Genomic DNA, 8,112 nt, shown 5'->3' with positions numbered 1-8,112 from the left:
AGGAAAAATTACTTGGAATATATGTATGGGGCCGTCGTCGTATAGTATCGCCCCGAGCGCTGATTTTCCACAGCCCGGCACTGGGGGGGGGGGGAACGGTGGCTCAGTGGTAGAGCGCTTACCACTGGTGTGTGGGGTCCCTGGTTAGATTCGGGGTCATTCATTTGCCTTAACCATCATTCATTTGCCCTAATCATCTCTTATATTAAAGGGCATAAACGTTGGACGTTAAACTCAAAGATTTCATTTTGTATTTTCATCTATTCACTTATCTATATTGTAACAATAGCTTAATGACGTTTTATAAAATAAAAGAAAGTCAGTGTGCGAAATCATTCCAGTCGAAGTGATGGGAGAAGAGAGGTGGAGAGATAGGAGTGTTTAAAAAAAATAACTTTTCGCACTGAAGTGCTTTGAAATACAGCATTTACATGTTTAAATATCCATAATTTAAACTGTATGAAATTAAGAATACTACTAGAGATGCAAGAGCTCGAAAGAAAGGCTTAAAAAACCAATGCGACTTTTCGCGGCTTTTTTTTTTTTTTAATATCTCAATTTTAGTGGAGAGATAATAGTACGTTCTATCTTCATTTTCCCATTATAACACCAAACAACATTTAATTACTGCATTCTGAAGAGAAAATCCTTAAAATAATCAAGAAAAAGTAAATCAGTTTTTTTTTTTTTTTTTTGAGTTGAATGCTCCACAATTATACTCTTGAAGCTATGAGAGATGATGATTAAAGCAAGTGAGTGATGAGGGAAGAATTAGTGGAATGAGAAAGTTGGAGAAGGCGGGAGTATCCCGAGAAAACCCACGAGTACGATGTTGTCCACCACAAACTTAGTTGGCCAGGATCGAATCAGGAATCCCACGTCCAGGGGTAAGCGCTCTACCACTGAAGTATCGTACATTCAATACAAAAGAAAAAGAGCATAGGTTTTCTAGTTTCAACTATTTGTTTATAGAGCCTTTAGATTAACGACCAACGACAAAAATGTTTTAATAAAAGTTTAATAGTGTTAGAAAAAGCTTTTTTTTTTTTTTTTTTTTTTTTTTTTTTTACAAGAGTATTTCATGGAAAAGATTATTGTTTAAAATTTATGAAAAAGACTAAAACTTTACTGTATAATATGCATTGAAGCTACTAAAATACAAGAAGCAGAACGTTTAAGACACTATCCCCAAGTTTCTTATTTCACTATATAACACTATATGACATTACAATAGTGAAGAAAGGCGGAATTCTGTAAATAATAATTTTAAACTAATATCATACACAACATAACTTTTTATGGCTTTTAATTTTGTAAATTGAACTCTCTGAAGCTCCAGACGAAATGTTCCCTGAACGAATAACAAGATGTAATACTAAAACAAACGTTTTTAAAATTATTATTTCATGGTTTATAATGTTTTTACTGCCATCCAGGTTGAATTTAGGCAGCCAATAAAGCAGATATATCAAGATGTGTAACTTCCAGATACTTGATATTAAATGTTTAGGCAATCAAAGCGACATTTGTGATATGAGGGTTGCAGAACTTATACTTGAAAGTAACAACTGCAATGTAAGTTTGAAAACCAATCAAGACAGTCAACACCGAACTGAATATAGAATCATAGGCTTCGACTTTTATGTTTCTCAATAAGTGTTCAGGCTTAGGTACTTTTTTTAAAAAAAGTAGTAGTACATTCAATAGACCAGTTGTTCCCAAATTCTTTCAGAGAGGCAATTAAGACTCCCAAGACCTAATGAAATAAACTGAACCGTGAAATTATTTTTAAATTGCAAAAGCAAATAATAATAATAATAATAATAATAATAATAATAATAATAATAATAATAATAATAATAATAATAATAATAATAATAATAATAATAATAATAATAATAATAATAATTTATTTTAGCACAATTTCATAAACTTTAAATTGAACAAAATTCGTAAACATTAAGATTCTGTTTGTAAATTTCAAACGTATTTTACAATACTGTCCAAAATAGGAAGATAGAAAATTATTAAATTAATAATGATTACAGTCAAACTTTTAGAATATTTTAGGATAATTTGAGTAAAAATAGAAAATGATTCAACTGTCTTGTAATTTACGCAAAGCATTTTACATTTTTAAAAGTATAAATTAACATCAAACATCAAATTCTTAAAAAAAAAATAATTACACAAAATTAAACTCATGGATTATTGTTACCGTTATATCGCTCGATACTCGATATGCGATAAACATGAAGAGCCTAAAATAGGTATTTATAAATTATTATTCAATACATATGCATCCCGATCTAAAATTTAACCTGGGATTACATGCACTATAGTTTCTTTTTTGTTATTATTCACCGCATGAAAGTATAATTTCAAAGTTAATTCGAACTCAAAAATTCAATGGGTGCTCAGCACCCATTAATAAATACTTCCAATAGGTGCTTGAGCCCCGGAGCGCCCACGTAGTCCGCGCTTATACTCGAAAGCAGCTACTAACTACAATGCGAGTTTGAAAACCAATCAAGATAACTAACCTGGACTGAAGATACAATCACTCACAATTACTGGGTGTTGTAAGCCCATTTTCTTAATTGCAGAATTCTCTACAGGGATACAATAGGAATACTTGAACAAGAGTCATAAAAAGTAAAAAAAAAAAAAAAAAAAGCATAGATTTCCGTTTCCGCTTTTTATGAGGAAAATACCCCTGTCCCGAACAGCGTGCTTTTGTTTTTTCTTTCATCTATAGAAACTCGTACCGCTAACTACAAGTGCACACGTTAATTACATATGGAATACGTTTTAAGGCCTATGTTTAGCAGAAGGGGTCCAGCTCTTTTCTCTAAAAAATGTCACAATTTTGGTAATTTCTGTTCACATTCGGTTAGTTTAGGGTAGGGTTGGTTAGTTTAATTAAGTTAGGCTAGTTTAGGTTGCGTTAAGTTAGTTTAGTTTATGTTATATTAGTGTAGGAGTCCCGCATAATTTTCAAAAAAAATCATAGAATTTCGCTTATTTCTACTAATATTACGTTAGTTTAGGTTAGTTCAGGTTAGCTTACGTTAGTTTATGTTAGGTTAGGTTACATTTGGTTATGTTATGTTACGTCTAAATACTTGCATCACTCATTTCTCCTGTAAATTTTGTTTTTTTACGTGCTTCTGGACCCCTTGTACTAAACATACCCCCGTTTTAATTATAATATTACATATGAATTACTCTAATTGATTTGTAAACTTTTCACAATAGTGTCACTTTTTATTCACTCACCATTATCTTATTATTGAGGCAAAATCCCCCCATCTACCCATGATTTCGCACCCTAAATAAAATTAATAATAAAATAGATCCAACATTGTTATCTTTAACAATAAATTGATTTTAATTCTACGTTTGAACTAGACGGATTCACCTTTCGAAAGAAGGAATTCCTTATAATAGATTTTCCGAATGCGCTGCCTTAAAAAAAATATCTAAGAAAATGAATGAAATTTTAACGAAAATAGATAAATTAGTGTGTTCATATATGAAAATTCCAGTGTTTTCACATGTAAACGCAAATAGCTCTACTCTAATACAATGGTAATACTTCTGCAAACAACTTTTCAAAAATTCTTCCTGTTTCTTAAATGACCGATGTGCTTATGTGAGAGCAGTATACATAGCCATGTGAGTATACAATATTATCCCGCGCAATGGAAACCTATGCGCATTTTCCCAGCGCAACTGTAGGAAAGTTTGTTTCGCTACGCTCAGTGCGCTACCATCTATTAGTGCGTGAGTCTGAGCGACATGTTAACGAATAGCCCGGCTAGCTCAGTCGGTAGAGCATGAGACTCTTAATCTCAGGGTCGTGGGTTCGAGCCCCACGCTGGGCGTAAGTTTTGGCAAATTATTCGACTTTTATGAAAATTATACAAAGTGCTTGGCAGTTGCATACTGTTCCTGTTTTTCTTCTTGGAAAATAACTCACACAAATGAAAATGATTTCGTTTGTGATTGCAGCAGAGAAAAATGGTGAACCATGTGAAACATATCGGTATATTTTTAATACGAGCCTAGTTTTAAAATTATTATTATATCACTGATTAAAATACGTATCATAAGAGAAGGCAATTGAAAATTTATGTCAAAAATGTAGTATTTTAATGAATCCCTTAATCTAGGAAGATGAAACTCTGTATATAAACGCTTCATTATAAAAGCGTTTCCGGTTTTATTAACGTTCGTTTTTCTGTCTTTCTTCGACACATTGAAATTGTTTGTCTCACCATCACAGAAAAAAGGGTAAACTGTTTGAAATTTTTTTTTTTTGAAATAACACGGTCCTCCAGTCAAATTTTTAATTGTTACTTTCATTAGAATACTTAACCTACGATGAAGGAAGTTCGGGGTTAAAATGTATGTCAATGTATGGAGTTTATATATATATATATATATATATATATATATATATATATATATATATATATATATATATATATATATATATATATATATATATATATATAGGGTCGGATCCAGGATTTTCTGAGATTGAGTGCACCAATAACTACCAGTACATTTGAATTGAATTTGAATTTTTAAAATGCCTTTAGGCATCTGTGGTGTGAATTAGGAAATGCTCTGGAAAATCTTAGTGTCTGTTCTCGGTGAATCCTTTTTTTTTTTTTTAGAAAAAACTTTCACTTTTAGAAAACTTACTTAAACTATCGATTTTGAAAAAAAAAAAAAAAAACAGTTTTAAGGCCAAACGGAAACATGGCACCAGAAATTTTCGGAAGTGTTGCTATTTTCACTACTAGCTTCTCGCTTTAGGTAGTGTATATTTACAACAACGGGGGGTGTACGTGTACCTTTGCACCCTCCCTAAATCCGGCACTGTATATATATATATATATATATATATATATATATATATATATATATATATATATATATATATATATATATATATATATATATATATATATATATATATATATATATATATATATATATAAAATTCCTCATATTAGGGAGGTGAAACTTGGTTTATATAACAAAAATTTTGTTTTTAAAGGGAAAGGGGGAAGATCTTTAGTTTATTTCTCAATATACGAGTCGTATAAACGTGGCTTTGTTACTTTAATTAAAATACATATATATCCTAGTTGGAGCAAGAGGGTTTTAATTTTTCTCAAAGGATCAAAAGTTAACCTTTAGCGGAAAGAAAAAAATGTTCAAAGATGAGACATTCGTAAATAGGGTTGTCAGATTGCCTGTGCTGCCCAGATTTAGAATACAGATTTACAAGATTAAATTTAAGAGCTTGAATAATAAATCACAGATAAATTACACTGTACAACAAATTTAAAATTTATTTCTATCCTTCAAATTAAAGTCTGTGATTTTAACTAAATAACAGGTGCTGAATTCATTAATCATAGCCAAAATGTTCCATCATGCCTCCTTTTTGTTGGACATTAAACGTGATCCACATTTAACACATATTTCTTATCTAATGTAGGCCAGCAAAGCATATGGCACTAATATTCTAGTTTGTAGCAATACGCTTTAATAACCCTCAATGCAATCTTCTATACAGTAGTAGATACACTTTCCTTCTAATAATTTAATCATCCTAATAATGATAATTTTCAATACAAGGTGAATAATTTGAAAAAGAACGCCCAGCGTGGGGCTCGAACCCACGACCCTGAGATTAAGAGTCTCATGCTCTACCGACTGAGCTAGCCGGGCTATTGAGTGAGAGGTAACACACGCATAAATAGATAGATACTGAGCGTAGCGAAGAAGAGCTTTTTACAATCATGTTGGAAATATGCGTATAGTATTGCGCAGGATAATATTGCATACACAGGACATGGCTGTATAATATGCTCACATGAACATATTTAAGAAACATGAACTCTTTTGAAGACGTGTTCACAGACGTATCATCCTTAGTCATAGCATCAATTTTAGCATAGAAAGTTATTGAATACAAAAGGTCATTAAAAAGGAAAATTCTATCAGATGGCTGGACGAAGCGATTTTGTACACTAGTGTTTTTTTTTTAATCTCTTTTATCCAATAATTTGGTTCTTGTGAATCATCAGCTTTTCCCACTACTCCTCTCAAATATCTTTTTGATCGTTTACGTCCTCCCCCCTTGGAGTCTTTCTAATGTTATACCAGCATTAGTCAGCAAACATACTTTTAGTTAATTTTCACTTTAGCGCCTCTCAAAGTGGCAATGTCCTGATCAAACCCTTCTCAGTGCTCATCACTTATGAACCAAGGTTTTGAGGAAAGAAATTCAGGTATGAGGACAAACAGTGTGATTTTAGTGACGAGTTACATTCAATGAGTTGAAAACTTTTCATCGTGTCACTAGCAATGACGTTACAAGTTTTAGCTTTTATATGTATGTCCAATAAAACCTGAACTTACCGATTTAAATGTTAGTCAAATTAATTTCTCAATTTCAAAGAGTTTATTTCAAAAGACTCTGCCTGACTACTTTAATGTGGACAAAAAGAATGCTCCCTTAATTTTTGCCTCGTTTAAGTCTAATTTCTCATCGAGACATGTAAAAGCTGGCTTTGTTTGGTAGACCTACTTTAACAAATTCTTCAAACTAATTTGTAATCAAAGCAGTAGTGTCAAAATGAGATCTTGAAGGTTCACAATTGATTAAAGGGATGTGTTCTTGATGCCAGCAATGATATCTTGTCTTCGAGGCCAGTATTTACTACGTAGTGGTTTTCTTTGTCATGTCCCACGCACATAAGAAAGCAGTCTTTGTTGCATTTCTGTGAAAATATCAATAACTTTCAAGAATCTCGCACGTGTCATTTGAATTTATTTTATCCCATGTTGTCCAATATTTCACTCATCTTTTTTTTTTCTTTTGATCAAAAGATGCAACATATTTCAATCAAAATTTTTCTTTTAGGCCTTATATCTGAAGAACTACATATAGTGTAGCCAAACACAAACTATCAGTTAACTTAGTATGATGTGCTTATTCCATACAAAATATGAAAACTCGATTTAGGGGACTTTTAAAAAAAATTGTGGCCCCTGATCCAAAAACTAATTATTGACCAAGATCGCAATCTTTTGATCCATTATTTTTTTTATTTTTATTTATTTATTTATTGCTTACGAGTGTAATTTTACGCAGCATGAATGGGCCGCATTGCGGACGTATTGCTATGAGTTTACGCGATGATGTATGTTCGGGTTAATGCTTTTCTTCTAGCCGTCTGAGATGTGTATCAGTAAGTTACAGTGAGTTGCTGATCAAAGTCCGTCATACTTTTTTTTATATAGAAATTGGCTTATAGATTACTTATTAATACCATAGAGAGAGCTATTGGGACTAAGTTTTATTTTATTTAATGCTTAAACAAATGGTAACAATATGATGATGTGGTGAAAATGTCAGGGATGACAAAACTTCACTTTGGTTTGTGTTTGGGGGGTGAGGAAGATTATGGAGGAGCAGATTATTTTTCATCTAGGGTATAAAATATCCTTGAGCCGCTCCTGAGAAAAGATAGTAGTTTGCATGAATTAATTAAGTCAAGTGCTTTGAAGAAGTATGTACTTGCGTTGAAAGCAAATTTCTGTTATCACACTCCATAGCAAAAAAAAGTAGACATACCAACTAAAAAAAAGAAGAAAAGGAAACATACAGTAAGAAAAGTAATTAACTAGAATACCACATATTTGTTCTTCGTGTGTAGAACAACGCAGATAGAACACAGTGGATGTTCTGTTAACAGACGATTAGGCGCGTCACAGCAGCCGACGATAATTGATGTAATGCAGAGATCGTTCTTAACGGAATGACGAACCTCCTGAGAGAGAGAAGTTAGTTGAAAGCGCTTTACGAGTAACTCTAATGTCAAGGCAGCATCTTTGGTCTACCAAAGAAATAAATAAACATCATTAAGAAGAATAAAAAAAAAACGAAAGCATATCGCTTCCCTCATTTCTCTGACTCTGCTGGGGAAAAAGTGAAGAAGCGACTTCTACAGAAGGAAAAAATCTTAAATGCGCATGCGCGATAACATTGCGACCCCTTCTTGAGAAGCAAATTAAACATTTTTT

The 8,112-nt window shown here is 32.2% G+C and overlaps 2 non-coding genes across 2 annotated transcripts; one reads left to right on the top strand and one right to left on the bottom strand.

Annotated features, from left to right (window-relative positions):
- Positions 1-3,814: 3,814 nt before the first annotated feature.
- TRNAK-CUU (transfer RNA lysine (anticodon CUU)) lies at positions 3,815-3,887 on the top strand. The gene has a single exon. It is a non-coding gene; the product is annotated as a tRNA-Lys (tRNA).
- Positions 3,888-5,678: 1,791 nt separating this feature from the next.
- Positions 5,679-5,751, bottom strand: TRNAK-CUU (transfer RNA lysine (anticodon CUU)). The gene has a single exon. It is a non-coding gene; the product is annotated as a tRNA-Lys (tRNA).
- Between the last annotated feature and the right edge of the window lie 2,361 nt (positions 5,752-8,112).

This window comes from Thermobia domestica, chromosome 7 (genome assembly GCF_964235325.1).
Source record: "Thermobia domestica chromosome 7, izTheDome1.hap1.1, whole genome shotgun sequence".
In the NCBI taxonomy this organism is placed as follows: Eukaryota; Metazoa; Arthropoda; class Insecta; order Zygentoma; family Lepismatidae; genus Thermobia; species Thermobia domestica.
This window is presented reverse-complemented; position numbering and strand designations above follow the sequence as displayed.